Below are 16,455 nucleotides of genomic sequence, written 5' to 3'. Positions count from 1 at the left end.
GAATGGATAAAATCTTTTAAAAAAAAAAAAAGACTTGGTGTGTAAATATTTGATTGATATATGAAATGAATATCTGTCTCTTTGTTAGTAACATTTCTCATTATAACATCCTCACCAATATAGTATTTTCTGTTAAACAGCCATTTCTGAGACCTTTCATATGGAATATGAATGACCACCTTTCTTAGGAAACTTATTGCAGCCACAGTGATGTATCAATAAGACCTAACTTTTAAAAATAAATTTAAAACTATTTTCCTGTGTTTCTCCCATGTAATGTCTTTTTATTTAGCTGATAGCCTCAAATATAGCTATGACAGTGTTGCTAGAATTCCAAGAATGTATACTTATTTTATGTTAGAAAGACTCATTTTCTTCCTGTGGGTTAGTCAGACCTCAGGTATCGTCGGAACTAAGGACTCCAGGTAACCTGCCACCATGAGTGATCCTTTGCCCTTTTGTAGCTAAATGAATTATGAAAGACAACAACATGAACAAAGAACATGAGGAAAATGGACAGTTGATAAATCTTCAGCTTTATAACATTGTATTTCTGTCCTGAGAATGAGTCTATTCAACCTAACACCTGCTCCATCAATAGGACCTGTACTTTGACCTGCCTTTTCAGTGGGTGGTGATAGATTTGCACTGTTCCATCAAAACTCTTTCACCCAGGTCCCATTGTAACTGACAGCAGATGTTTCACGGATTCTGATTTGGGTTAGGGGTGAAGTCCGTGGGCTTGGAGCACAACCAGAGTAAGTGGTCCACTCAGGATCCTCAAGCATGGCTTCATTATCACTCCACTCTAATAAACTGAACTGCCAAGTTGCTGAGGCTCTGGTGTCTCCAGAAATCCTGTTATGGGTCTTTGATTTACTTTTTATGGTATTTGAGATTTTTGAGTAACCCGAGAGTACTCCTTTCTTGCTGTGACCTCTTTTTTTTTTTTTTTTTCCCCACTCAGGGCTGTCTTTTTCCTTATGCTGCTCCGGTGAGTTAGACAACTTTTCCAATTTTTTTTTTACAGGCTGATTTAAATGGCTTCAGTGAGTTCTGCCTGTCTATAGAATTCCGCTCAATAAAAAAGCAAATCTGGTGCTAGTCTTGGAGGCATAGTCTACCTCTGAGTTAGAATCTTGATTGGCATGGCTTCAGTTTGGGATTTATATGTGACTGTCAGAGGTGAACATTTTTGGCTAAGTAAATAAGCCCTACATTGGAACAATTATGGATCTAGACTGTTACTTTTTCAGGAAATCAGGTGGGAGCAAAGTGAACAGGATGTCTGTATGGCATATAAGAAAAATATGTAAGTTCATTAGCATTTGCAAATTCCAAGTAGAGAGATAAGTCACAGTTCAGTAGAGCCTTTTAATCAGAATCCTATTACCTGCAGAGGAATTATTACATATGCACTTGCATTTTCAAAGGACAAGAATGAAAAAATAAAAAACCACCAGTGAGCTAGACAGGACATTTTCTTCTAGTGGTTACAGATTTAGCACAAGAAGGCACACCCACCATTCCAGCACATATTAGCAAAGCAAATCACATGACCAAGCCGAAGTCAAAGGTTCTCATTATAATAATTTCTTACATATTACTCTTCTGGTATTCTGGTCTTTTATGTTTCTATAGTTTCCTCTGATACAGTACTATTTAACAAGTCCAGAATGTCTATGATTTAAAATAATTTCAAAAAGAATCATTTAATAAGTTTGTGTTTGGCTCTGGTGATTTTTTGCTGCCTTTAAATTACATCTAAAAATATGTAGTCATTGCTCTAACCCTTAAGGATGTATATAATTTCCTATCCTCAGTGAACTTATATCTTAGTGGGGACTTAGAAAAGTAAGCAAATACTATAAATTAATGTTTTAAGTGTTATACAGAAAGCTGTACAGACAGTGAGGGGAAATAGTCCCTCCTTACCTCGTAGAAGAGACAGTGACTAATAAAAATGAGAAAAACTTCTGCTTAGGAACAAAGCTCTATGTAGTGGTACATCTCTTGATGGGTGCATAGAGGGATGAGAGAAGATGAGAACATTGTGTTCAGAGAGCTTAAAAATAGTAGAATACTCAAGACCTTGTATACACATTTTAATGATACATCAGGAAGCTGGGTAGATAAAGATGAAAAAGCTCTTGGCATGCCATGCTGTGGAGTGTTTATTTTATTCCAAAGAGAGTAGAAGTCATTAAAGCAAGACAGACATAATCAGATCTACATTATATGAAGATTGTTCTGAAGAATTGTAGAGATCAAAGCCACAGTGAAAGAGAAATACCATCCTGAAGAATGGCTCAATACTCCAAAGACAGAAGGGGAGCGAGAGGGGGAGAGGGGGGGGGGGGGGCGGCAAAAAAGAGAGAAAGAGAGAAGGGAGGGAGGGAGAGAGAAAAAGCCATGGGTATAATACATTTATGAATGGAAATACTGTACCTATCATTGTTGAATGCCTAATAATAAATGCATTGCCTGGCATGTAATTGCTCGGTAAGAGTTTGTTGACTGTATCTTGAATAGTTTGAGGTAGCAATATAATTTTATTTTTTCCCGTGCGAACATAATTTGTCCCAGTATCATTTATGGAATTGTCCTGAGTGATCTGCAAAGTCACTTGTGTCATATATTATTTTCCTTCATATATAGGTTGGTCTCCTTTTCATTCTTTTTCACTGGTCTCATTCTATTGTCCATGTCTCTTTTTTTTTTTTTTTTGAAAAAAGATATATTTCCCATATTTGTATCTCTCTTTGCTAAACCCTGAATCATTTCTTTTTTTTTTTTAAGATTTTATTTATTTATTTGAGAGAGAGAATGAGAGAGAGAGCATGAGAGGGGTGAGGGTCAGAGGGAGAAGCAGACTCCCCGCTGAGCAGGGAGCCCGATGCGGGACTCGATCCCGGGACTCCAGGATCATGACCTGAGCCGAAGGCAGTCGCTTAACCAACTGAGCCACCCAGGCACCCTAAACCCTGAATCATTTCTAAAGATCTTTTTCAATTTTTTTTAACCTGCATTCATTTCAAGATTCCACCAATCCCCTGCCTTTTGGTCACAATTTTCAATATTTTACTGAAAGAGCCTACTGCAGTTAACTAATTCTTTTATTACCCATATCCAGTCGGCTGTTTAACTTGTTCATTGAATAATTTTAATTATTTTTAAAGTTCTGTTTTATGCTTTTCCAATTTTGCCCATTCCTTTCTGAAATTATGTTGATGCTTGATCATTATCATTTTGTGAATTCATATTTTTATGCTTTTATTATTTTTTTAAAAAGATTTTATTTATTTAGAGAGGGAGAGGGAGAGAGAGAATCTCAAGCAGACTTCCCACTGAGCACAGAACCTGATGCGGGGCTTGATCTTATGACCCTGAGATCACGACCTGAGCCAAAATGAAGAGTTGGATGCTTAACTGACTGAGACTTCCAAGTGCCCCTATGTTTTTAGATATCATTTTATATTCTTTCTAAAAATATTAATATCTGAATTTCTGGAGAGTCTTATTCAGTTTTCTTCCCCTAATGCTCATTCATGGTGATTAATCCTTGTGTATTTGTTGATTCTTTCACTTGAGCTCATAGCTAGGACACCTTTCCCATTGGAAATCTGAAGACAGATTTTTCTTCTGTTGTAAGTGAAGAATACATTGCATGTGAAAGACTACTTTTAGTTCCCTTCCAAAATTAAAACTTGCTGCTGTACCAAAATTTAGCAGTGAGCTGTAGTAGTGATCCTAATAGGCATTTGTCCTCAGAATAATACAAGGTCTAGTTTCAGCTCTTTTTTTTCGTTTGTTTTGTTTGTTTGTTTCCATTTTTAATGCTTCTCTGAAACTGCTTTCAGTACAGATGACCTCCTGACTGTCACTTTGTCTTTCTTTGACTTAACCTCTTAGCAGAATTTGTTAGTTCCATAACCCCTCCTCCACCTCCATCTCAAAATATTCTCTTCCTATGGCTTCTATGACATTGCCCTTTTTTATTTTCCTTATGCCTTCTTAGCCACTTCCTAGTCTCATTTGGATCTTTCCGCTATGATTCCTAGCCCTTAAATATTGCTGTATTTGAAATCCTGTCCTTTATTCTTCCTGTACATGTATCAAAGTGAAACTCATCCAAAACTATGGAATCGATGCCAGTAATTCTCATCTTTATTTCTGGTTTAGGTCTCTTTATTGAGACCTGTATTAGTTATCTATCATTGCATGACAAATTACCCTAAAACTTGGAAGCTTAAAACAGCAAGAATGTAGTCTCACACAGTTTCTGAGGATCAGGAATCTGGGAGCAGCTTAGCTGGATGTTAAGGCTCAAAGTGTCTTAAAATATTACAAGAAATTTGTTGATAGGGGCTTCAGTTATTGGAAGACTTGACTGGGGCTGGAGGATCTTCTTCCAAGATGGCTCACATGACTGTTTTCAGAAGGTGTCAGTTCCTTGTCTGTGGAGCTGTCCTCAGTGCTGCCTCTTTTCTTAAAACATGGCTGCTATTTTCTTTTGGAGTAAGTAACTGAAAACAGAATATGGAGAGAGGCTATGATGCTTTTTTATGAACTAGCTTCTGAAGTGACATATAATCTGCCATATTCTATTAGTCACACAGACCAATGTTGATACAGTGTGAGAAGAGATTGCATAAGTGAGAAACATGGAATTACCTTTAATTTGTTCTTTCCTCCATTCTATTGATATGTCATCTAAATAATTTCTAAATCCATTTAAATCTTTTTACCCTACTTTAGTTTCCCTCATTCAGGTCACTATCTTCTGTCACCTATAACCCCTAATTCTCTCTCATCCTATTCCCATCTCCTAATCCTGCAGAATGGGCATTATAAAATAGAAATCAAAAACATGTCATTTCATTGCCTGAAGCTAGGATCAAATTTATAAATCTACAAATGAAAAATACATTATTTTGGGAAATGGAAGGGGAATAAAAATGGCAAAGGTTGGCAGTACAGTAAGCTTCCAGAGGAATCTAAAAGTCTTCTATAATATTGACTGAAAAGGAAGGTTTGAGTTAGTTTTTTCTTCAGTTGGAGTCTAGATATAACCCCCTAATAACTATACAGCTGCAGCATCATTCAGCTGCTCAAGAATGGTGCATAAAGAAAAACATAACATATCCATGGAGAGTATGTCATTCTTTCTGCAATAGAAATCATTCCAGAGGGCAATAGTTGCCAGCAAAATTACATGATTTGCTCTATGACTGAAAATAGATGAAAATGCAATAAAAATAAAATTATGATGTATTTATTACATCTTCATAAGGGACATCATTATTACTTCAAAGCAATGCTCCTGTCCCTAGTCTTTTCTACCTACTCTGTCTCTTACCTGCATTTTCAATATATACAAACATTACACATATTAAAAAAGAAGAAATAGAAATATCCATAACAAATGTTTTTCATGTATGTGCTGTAGGTCATACTGCTATGCTATTTATACAAGCTGCCTCAATATTTAATATTAATGACATTACAAATGTGATAGAATGAGCCAGGAGAATCATGTAATTATGCAGCGTTGTTATTAGACATAGACAAATGTCTTAGATAAGAGTCAGAGAATTCACTGACATTAGACCTGAAGAGATCTTAAGACCACTGCCTCATTTCATAGGTTAGGAACCTGGAACCCAAGGGAAAATTATGAAATAATTTTTAAACAAGTAATAATTACAAACATGAAGGCAACAGGCTAATTTCAGAAAGGTACTTCATAGCAAAGAACCAGTGCCTAAAAGAAGCCTATTCTAATAAATGAGAGAAATTAGAAGTATATAATCATATTTTATATAGATGATAAAAAAATACCTATAAATAGCTCTCTAATCAAACTAGCTGTAGAAATAGGAAGCCCTGGGGTGTGTGCAGGAGGGGAGAATATTTGACAAGATGATTCATAATCATGATTATTGAAAATATGGTAGCAAATTAATAAATAGTAAATATGAATTATTTCAGCAAATCATAAAATCATTTATTTTAGGAAATACTACTAACTGTGATGATCAACTAAGCTGAGACAATAAATAATTGACAGTGTTATCTAGATAAGGAAACTGCTCAATGGTGGGGCATTGCCATATAGGATTCAGTCAGGAAACTGAATTTACTGGAGAAAATCTGCATTGTGGAATTTGTAACAATATTTTATTTCACAAATAGTAATCCTAGATTCTCTGCTTGGGAATATATAGGAAATGATATGAAAGGCAATATATACTTTTTTAATACCTTGTTAAATAAAAACTACATACTATTACTAATACTAGTATTTATCAGACCTTGGATATGATACTTAAGAATGAAGTATCATAAAGAATACTGTCATTCAACTAATACTCCTTTCCTTCTTGAGGAATGTTCCCCTAAGCCTTGTCTTACCCTTGACGTCCAAAACCAAATTCATCCACATCATCTCCAAACCAGCTCGTCCTCTAAATTTTCATGATGTTAGTAGCAATTTTGCATTTTCTCAGGATACTCAAGCTAATCACTTGGAGCCAGCTTTTCATTTTCCTTTAACTATATCGTGTAAATCTTGGGATTCTATTCCCCTATATGTCTCTTATGTATCCTTCTTTTTTGATTCTTTCACCATTCCAGATCCTAATTACCTTTTATCTCCTATCTTGTCAATTCCTTCTTAGTTTTCCTCCTCTCTGTCAGATGAATGGATCTAGAGAGTCAGAAAGTTCTAGTGGCTGTATAATCTCAAGCAAAATGAAAAAGTCAACATGTAATTTACTGAATACCTACTTAATACCAGGCACTGTTCTGGACTTAGATAAGGATGGACCATAAGAGCTGCTTTGTCTTTACTCCAGTGCATCACCATTAATTTAACTCAACCATCCTATTTTCATTGCCTTTTAGTGCCTTTTACACTTTTGCTAACGTTGTCACTTGCTTAATACTTTTTCACATTTCAAATCCCATTTTGATTAGAGATTATCTAAATGAACTGCTCAGTATTTCCTTTACTTGCTTTGTACTAGCCTCCCTCTTAGGCCACTGCCCAGCATATAGAAGAGCTGCCCTTTGGCAGATGGCCTCTAGTTTAATCCCTCGTTAAAATGGAAGAGGTTTGCAGGATTCACTCAGTGGGCCTCTGTCCTGAATAAATTGTCCCAGGCTGCTTCTTTAGCAGGTCCTTCCGTCCTTCCTTCCTTCCTTCCTTCCTTCCTTCCTTCCTTCCTTCCCTCCCTTTCTTTTTATTCAGTATGTTATTTTTTATTATTGTTATGTTAATCACCATGCATTACATCATTAGTTTTTGATGTAGTGTTCCATGATTCATTGTTTGCGTATAACACCCAGTGCTCCATGCAGTACGTGCCCTCTTTAATACCCATCACCAGGCTAACCCATTCTCCCACCCCCCTCCCCTCTAGAACCCTCAGTTTGTTTTTCAGAGTCCATCGTCTCTCATGGTTCTTCTCCCCCTCCAATTTCCCCCCCCTTCATTCTTCCCCTCCTTCTATCTTCTTCTTCTTTTTTTTTTTTTTCCTAATGGGCAAATGGTATACTTAATAGGGAAACTGCTTTTCATCAAAGGAAAATGATAGTGTCATTTACAAAATCTAGAGAAGGACCAAGTGGCAACCTGTTGATTTTTGAGGTGGTTTAGGGCTATTTGAGATGAATAACCCATAAGTTAGATGGAAATGTGGATTGGAGGCATAGAAGAGGGGTTCAGACATTGAAACTGGAGAAACACATTTGAGAGTCATCAGGGGGTCAGTGATGGTTGGCATTGTACATAAAGGAGGCTAGTCCCTGCAACCCATAAAGAATGTCATGAATCTTGGGTCAAAGATATAACCCTGGGGAATATCAGAAAGATAACAGCCCAGTATGGAGACTGAAAACGGTCAGAGAACTATGGAAAAAGCAAAAATGGTTTTTAGCACGCACATCCTCAGTGTGACCAAACCTTCTGTAGTTTTCAGCCTGCTTTTTTATCTATCTTCTTTTTCCTCTTTATATTTTCTATATTTATGCCAGTGCTCTTCCAACTATTACCCAGTCATTTCCATGCTTCCCGCAACCCGTGATTTCCTTGTGTTTGTAATTTTCCTCTTTTAGGTTTGACATCTGGGAATCGACTTCATCTTGTAAGACAAATTCCAGGTCTGCTATCTGAACTTATTTTATGTGCTTATTTTCCTTTCTTTTCCATATGATTACTATATGTTTCTTATCCCTTTACTAGGTTTTTTTTTTTTTCTTTTCCCTTTACTAGGTTTTTCATTTTTGTTTTTTTGTTTTTTTTTTTGAGAACCCAGACCATATTTGTTATTGGGGCTCTTCTGTTGCTGGTACTTAGTAGGCATTTAAAAATGCTTTTTGGATTGACATTATCATGTATTCTGCCTCACTCATTGCTCAGCCCTCCCACCTTTACTATTTATTTGCCTATCTCCTAGTAGGAAAAAAATCTTTGAAATGTAAACATATTATGCCTCTTCCAGGAAAAGTTGGAGAAAGAGAAAAGGCAGATCTTCTTAAGATGATGTGTGACAGTCATCCAAGAGGTGATCTTTTGTTTTCTTATATAGATTAAGTTGTAGAAAGGCCTGGCAGTAAAAGTAAACACTTTCCATGCTCCTTCTAAGTCTAGTGTTATGTTACTGAAGCATGTTTAGTATCAGGGTTCTGTTCTGGTTTTTCAGACCTAAATGCAGAATGCATGCTAAAATCTAATAGAAAAAAATAAAATTAATATTTTGGACTATCCCATAATTCCACCATGTGCATGGACAAGAGTTGAAATTATTATGGTAACTAAAAATAAACTTTCTAACTCTTTCAAAAGTTTTATTTAGAGAAGTGTCTATGCTAGGGGTGTAATACATTTTTAGGACTTTATTGCTGTCTCTTTTTTGTTGGCTAGGGATAGTATTTGCTATTCACAACAACAGTAGCTTGAAGGACAAGATGGTAATTTTGATGCGTGTGTGTATGTGTGCACACGTGCGTCTGTGTGTGAGAGAGAGAAAGAGAGAAAACACGGAATAGCTAACCATATACACTTAACAGCAGGCTCTTAGCTGTTACCATTTTACTGATGCCTGTGCTACATTATTTAAAATTATTTATTTTTTGCAATAGCGTGTATCTCATCCTACTCAATTCTTCCAGTTGTCTCTTTCTGCCATTGGCATTCTAATCAACTAAGGTTTTCTATTGAAGTGCTTCCTAATTTTCCTTCAACCATCTTCACTCCATCAAGAATGAAATACATGACTAGGTAAAAGCCCATGGTTTACATATGTATACCCTTGTTTTCTTCCTTGTACTTGAAACATGCGATTTCATTTCCTTTTTTAAGTTTCCTTAGTGGTGTTTCCTTTAATTCCAACCAAGCCAAAAAGCAAATTTCAGCGTATTCACAATCATAAATATCTCCGTGCTTATCAGGCTATTTTGTGATATTATTTCATCAATCTATCCTTAATGACTCTGTGTGATAACCAATGTAATCATTAGGTACCAAATGCCCAAATAATCCTTTAAGAGCCATAAACAAGTTTAGCAAATGTGGTTCCTGCCCACATAACTGAAAGGTAGCTGGATATCTCTGCTGCACAGCTCAGATTCCGTATCACTCCATTATGACACACATCCTCACACATATCTCAGCACAATCTCTATACGCCAGCCACTGCGGGATTCTGCTCGACAGTCTCTTCACGGGTTGATGGAAGTTGTTACTGGCAGCATTTGAGTGTCTTAAAGTTCGCTGCTACAGATCTGGATGTATTTTAATTATAGCCTGCGTACATGAGGAAGGGCCGTTTCATTTTTATGAGAAACAATATATTGTCTGTACAAAACTGACCTTGTGCTGGACAAGAAAGAATGAAAATAAGCATAGAGAATACAGATCAACAATTTTTATGGGCAAGAAGAAAATATTTTTTAGGCAAGAGACCAATCAGTGAAATGTCCTCTAAATAGTCCTCCTAATTAAGTGTAACTTATTTTTGTGAAGTCCCAGTTTTATTTGTGTCCTTATCAAATGAAAATAGTTTGAGGTGCCATATGTTTATCTTTCCAACCAGTCATAAGGCACATCACAGACAGAGGTGACCCTGAGCCAGACAGAGAATCAGGGCTTCCTTTTCACTTCCCCGGTAATAAAATCCCCAGGATAGCATTCCCGATGCCACTAAGGTAACCTTTCCTCCTTCCTAAGACCTTTTAGAGCATTAAAGACATCCCCAAGAGATAATGGTTTAAAAGGAGGAAGAAAATCTTCCTTTTGTTTTCTTCTCCTTTTCTGTTTTTGAGATTGCCTTGCTCATGTGTTTCACCTTTTCCATTTTCTGTTTCTGTCGTGTCTTTGATCCAGCCCTAGAGTCGCATGGGAATCAATAAAATGGACTAAATGGCCTTCAAATTCCTGATGGCGAGTTGTGCCATTTTGTAACTTCAACTCGCAGGAAAAAAGGCTCTCCTTAAAATCAAGAGAAAATCGTTCTGATGTCATTCCTATACAGAGTTGATGGTGACAAGTTGTTTCCAGAACTTAATGCTGGGGAAAGAGAGCACATTTTATGAATGAACTCGGGGAAGACACACTGGTCTTGGGAACTTGGGGGAAGTGGCTGAACTTGCCCTCAGTTGTTCCCGCCATTCCCGTTTTAGCAGCGCTGGCAGAGAGAGAGCTGACATTCCCCCTTCTGCGTTAACACAGGCGCCCCTTGAAGTTTTTCATGGTTTCCAAACCAGAACAGTCTCAGAAGTAACCTGAATGAAATGCATATTTGATGACTGAGTCGATAAAATGTTGGTTTCAAGTGATACAAAGAAACTATGTGGTAATAACTTCTTTGGAGGAATGTTACACTTGCTAGTTGTAAAAATAAAATTTCAGTAAATACAGTAAGTTCAGTAAGTACAATAAAATTTATCTATATTTCTAAGACCCAGAAGTAACCATTTTATAGTTTGGTTGCATATTCTTATACATGCCGTAGGTAGGTAGATGGATAGATAAGATAGGAAAATATTTACATTTGCACCTGTGCATATTATTTTTGACAAAACTGTGCTCACATTAAGCATACTCTTTTAGCTGATTTAAAATATATATATATATATATATATATATATATAAATATACTGTCTTTCTGAATCACTATTTGCAGATCTTCCCATTAGAAAAATACAGTGCTCTTGCCACCCTGGTCCCTGTCCTGTTTCTCTGGGACTCCCTGCCTGGTCATGCTCTGTGAGTCTCTTTGCTTACCAGCTGCTTTGATACTGTGACCAGACCTCAATACAAATGTGCATTAGCTTAGAACAGTTCTTCCCCACTCATCAAAAAGATAATTCTGCCTTGCAGAGCTATATCCCAAGATCGAGAGACTCACAGGCTTACCTCTGGTCATCCTGGGTGGGACAGAAATGTTAGCTCTTAGTATGACCAGGGATTGGAGCATTGTCCTAGCATAGGGCTCTGAGTCCAGGCTCTGCAGGCAGTGGCTGTGTCAGGGGGACATAGAAAAGAGTGCTTCAGGGACAGTTGTACGTGGGAGAGTAGCCTGTGTGGCAATGAATGGGGAGATGACTGGTTCTCTGTGAATAGCTAAAGCCAGAAGAGCTGCTGAGACATTTGGAATCCTTCCAGTTAAAAAGGCTTTGGTGTGGGAGTACCAGAGGTTTCAGCAATTATATTATTAGCCTTGTATCGCCTAATAGGAGTCTGTGCCAGAGTCTTAGGAGTACTTACCATTACTTTGAACATATTCATTGATTTTTCTTTCTCCATTTAGAGGGACCTGGCAGAAAGAATTGTCACGTTGTCAGGAACTATTATGGAGAATAGAGGCCACATGGGCAGATGATTGAAATCATCCATCCGTCCATTCATTCACTCACTCGGCAAATACTTAGCGTATACCATGCGGCAGACTCTTTACTAGGCACAAGGAATCGAAGATGCATCGTATTGCCTGCTGAATCTCCTTGAAACTTGAAACAGCAAGTGCGCGTTGTTACGCATTGAAGTCAGTTGCTAGTGAAGCCAAAAGTGTTAAATATAAAGGAAAGTTTAGGATATATCTAGAAATAGCATTGCTGCAGTCTGCAAAACCTACTGACATGAAATTCTCATTTAAGTACATGAATATTGGGAATCTGGGGCATACATAAATAAAGAATTCACCTGATACATTTCAAAAACTGCCTTCTGAACTATTTAATTAACAACCTATGAAAAATATACTCTTGAGACCTAAGTGGATAATAGATGTCACCTTTGTTCTATAAAAATGCTTTGCTACCCGTAAAACTTAATTTTAAAATGAACAGTCAGCATTTGCAACAAGCTGTCTCTCTCAAAGTTCCACCTATCCTGGTTTGACACAAATAATGAAGAAGGGCAACATTTACCCTCATCGCTACAGCAGGCAATTTTATTTATCATTGGATTGTAAGGTGTAGTGTTGTCTCCAGAACATGAAGATTGACAGGGCAGATGGTCTTTATTGTTCCTAAAGGTCTCTTTAGTAAATGACACACTAATTCTTTAGTACTTTTATCTATCTACCCTCCCCATGCAATTAAAATTTGGTGACACATTTTTATGGTCACTAAACGGGCATAAATTAGCATTAATTAGGGGTATAGTAAGGTAATTCCCTAATGGGGAAATTACATGCAGATGCGAGGAGCAGAAGGACTACTAATAAAGTTCTCAAAATCACCTCTAACACTTTCACAGCAAAGAGGTTATGCTGTCATCTTCATAGGTTAGGCTTTTCAAAAAAAGAAAAAAAAAAGTTGAATCTTGGTACTGATCATATGTCTTCAGGTATTCATAGTCTATGTTTCCCCCTCCCCACGCCACCTGAGCCTGAGACACATAGATCTTTGGTACGGAACACAGGCTCTTTGGATTAATTAATTCATTAGTTAATCAGTAGGAGACATGCCTTTTAGACTTGCATTCTGGGTGCCAGTGTCTAAGGATTCTTCTGCTGAGCATAATGGCTTCAGGAAGCCATTAGGTGGAAACCACAGTGAAGCATTTAAAAAGGTTTTGAAATTAGATCAGAGGCTAGCTGTCATCCTTAGGAAATTCCCTCCTCCCAATATCCGAGGTATCAATTTAAATTGCTGCTATCAGATGGGCAAGAATTATTTCTACCTTTTAGCAGTCTTGTGGTCTTATCGAACGCAAGTGGCTGACCTCCCAAATAGTGATTCAGTGCATTGATATTAACAAAAGGACATTAATGGTAAATCAGATGTTTATGTTCCCAAATATAAACCAAGTGGTGGGGTAAGAAAGTCTTCTAGATAAAGAAAAAGAGACAGTAGGAGGAAAGGCCCAGCAGGATATGTTATCCCAGCATGTCCCAGCACTGACCTAAGTATCATGTGACTCAGTTTCCAAATTGACAATGCGGAAAATATCCCTGAGTTACGCCATGGAAGGCAGTGATGCCATCTTGCAGCAAAGTACTATGTTCCCTTATGGCCAAATGCTGCTCTTGACCCTCTAGTTAGAGCAAATAGAGCAAGGAAGAGGACAGCAGGTGTGTTCTAATAAGCTTACCTTTACATTTGTACCCAGGACATGCAGAGAATCACAGCCCTCTTCTGACTCCTTCTGCTCATGCCTGCATGCCCACATTTCCCGTTTCAACGATAAGATTAGTGGTCAGCGGGATTTTATAAACTATCTCACACCCTCCTCTTCCCTTTCAAATCTGCACGAACTGCTTAAGTAGAGAGTATAAGTTTTGGACATGTTAAAGGGTCATTGGGGCGGCTGCCCAGGTCTCCTTTATAAACATTTAGTCTCATTTCTTCTCTATGGTCATTTTCTCATTTTAAGCAGGGAACTGGGAATATTTAACATGTGCCCATTCCTCAGAACCCCTAATTTTGTGTCATGAAATATTTTGTATTAGCTCATAGTCTTATGTAAATTCTAAATGCTGATTTAAATGTTCGTCCCTGAAACAGAAGTTTTTATGCATCAAAGGAATATCTGCGCTTTTAAATCTTTCATTCTGTCCACTTTTCAACTCACCTGGCTTAGTGGAGCTCTTGTAACTCTTTGATATGATTTTCACCACTCGTAACCTTTATACCTTTTAAAATTTTGTGCATGATGCTTAGTCCTTACCTTGTCAACAAGAAATAGCAGTACTGGTTTCTGCTGTTGAATATTTCATATTAAAATTCACAATATTTAATGTTTCTTAGGGAAGAAATTGGCACAACATCTCTATGGTGCATCTGCTGGGTATGGCTGTCAGTTATTATAATAGGGTTTCTAACAAATGACACGTCAAAGCCTTGACTTTCAAAGCCCTTATGCAGAGTGTCAATCATTTACTCTCTGCCTGTTCAAATGAGCATTTTTCCAAGAGCACCTTTAAGGAGTGTGTGCCCTGACTTTTCATCAAAAATTCTTTCTGTCCTTATTTTATCTTGTGGAAAATCTCCCCTGTAATGGATATGTGGAAGGACAAAAATGACCAATTTTGAGTAATAATGGAGCATTTTTAATGATGTTCAGTATTCTTTGTTCTAAATTCTGAGCATGGTTGCTTGTTATCTCGTCTTTTCCCCACTGTCCTCTCTGACATGTACTTCTTTCTAAATATTCTATAAAATTTGCATAATTGTTTACATTGAAAACCTATATCAAATTGAGAAAGTTTCACCTTTAAATTTAAAAATGGAAGCACATATTTAAAGAACGGAAATAAATAGAAGATATAAGTGCTTCTTACTTAGAAACCCTGAAAAATTATTTGGTTCACCAGGATTCTGAAACAAATCAGATGATCAGTAACAATAATTATTTATAGCCAATATTACATGGCATGGTGGTGATGGTTACTGGAATCTGAATACAAATCTGGACTTTGAGAAAGTAGGTATTAATTTTAGAAAACTATTTCTGGAGATGGTTTCTTAAAAAAATGAAGCATATACTATATTTTTTCAAAAACATAATTTCACTCTTTCCATTAATTGTCTAACATTAAGCAAACATTTTTCATGTCAAATAATGAATAACTTCTATGCTAATTTTCTGAATCCTAAAAAAAGTAGATGCTTTTGAAATCAGTAACATATTGACTTCCTTTCTTCCTTCCACAGATTCAATGCCTACTATGTGCTCAGTACTAGGAACGCATGAACTCTTGCCATACATCTTAGCAGAGATACAGATTTAGACAGAAACAATGTTAAACACTGAACACCATTGTTAATAGCTTTTCTTGTATCTGTTTCTTTCTTGGAGGTGAATTGAAGGTGGTTTGGACAATTCAAACATAAAGAAACTAAGTGTTCTATCTAGTAACACAGAACTAACAATCTTTTTTTTTTTTTTTTTTGCAAAAGTGCCATCTCATCTTGTCCTCAAGAAGTGCACCTGTGGGCTCCTGGGTACTCCTTATTAAATATATAACCTATTTCATTTAGTTGGCTCACTAGGCAATAAAGTTGTTGGCCTCTTCGGTTTTTGTTTTTGTTTTTATATTGCCTGGCTCTCAGTAAATACTGGATAACAAGCTAGAAGAATGAACTGAAATAACCTATTGATGATGTTCAGGACATGCTACCCCAAATATGGTACCTTGGTAGATTATTTTAAGCTGGTGGAGTTTGAGAAAAAGACAGAAGCAGGAAGGTCACTCTGACCTGCCCACCCTTGCTCTTCTTCCCTGAAAGCAGGAAATAAACTCTCAAGTGAAAGATACCCTCCTTGTACCAGGAGGATAGAAGATCTCCTTATCACCAGAGAAAGGGAATTTAAAGCCCCAAAGGCTGTTTAAACAAACCTTGTTAAACTAACTCTTATCTTCTAAGTTACTTCTTCACCATTTACTACCCCCTAGCCCAGACCTTGTCTTATCAAGGCTTCACAAATTTATTTTTTATTTGTTTCTAAAAGGTATAAAAGCTCTCCTCTGGTCACTTCAGGTCCTTATTCTCTTGTGAAGGCTCCCATGTTCATGTAACAATTCAATAAAATCTATATGCTTTTCTCCTGTTAGTCTGTCTTTGTCTATTTCATTTTCAGACCTAGCCAGAGACCTTAAGAGGGTCAAGGAAAACTTTTTTATCTCCTCTATTTCTTCTATAATCACTAAATTTAACCTTTTAAAAAATTGATTTAGACTTCTAAATTTTCTGGATCTACACTTGATCTTAGCCAAAAGGCTGAGAAGTGATTAAATTTTCTGGATCTAAGATACAAATCAGTAGTGCCAGACTCCCACAGGAAACTTGTTGTTTACTTGCAAAAGTATTAACAGGAAACCTAAAGAGGAAGCCTTCAGACAAACTCTGTGGGCTCAAGAGATTTAAATACAATCTGGAAAGCACTTTTTTGCTTTCTTATCTAAACAAACCTTTTAAACCTCATGAGGTTTGGCTTTCACTAAT

The 16,455-nt window shown here is 36.9% G+C and overlaps 1 pseudogene; it reads right to left on the bottom strand.

Annotated features, from left to right (window-relative positions):
- Nucleotides 1–16,092: 16,092 nt before the first annotated feature.
- On the bottom strand, nucleotides 16,093–16,242 carry LOC123324530 (annotated as a pseudogene).
- Nucleotides 16,243–16,455: the final 213 nt, after the last annotated feature.

Source organism: Neomonachus schauinslandi, chromosome 3 (assembly GCF_002201575.2).
Source record: "Neomonachus schauinslandi chromosome 3, ASM220157v2, whole genome shotgun sequence".
Lineage (NCBI taxonomy): Eukaryota > Metazoa > Chordata > Mammalia > Carnivora > Phocidae > Neomonachus > Neomonachus schauinslandi.
Note: the sequence above shows the minus strand (reverse complement) of the source record. Positions and strands in the feature narration are given on the sequence as shown.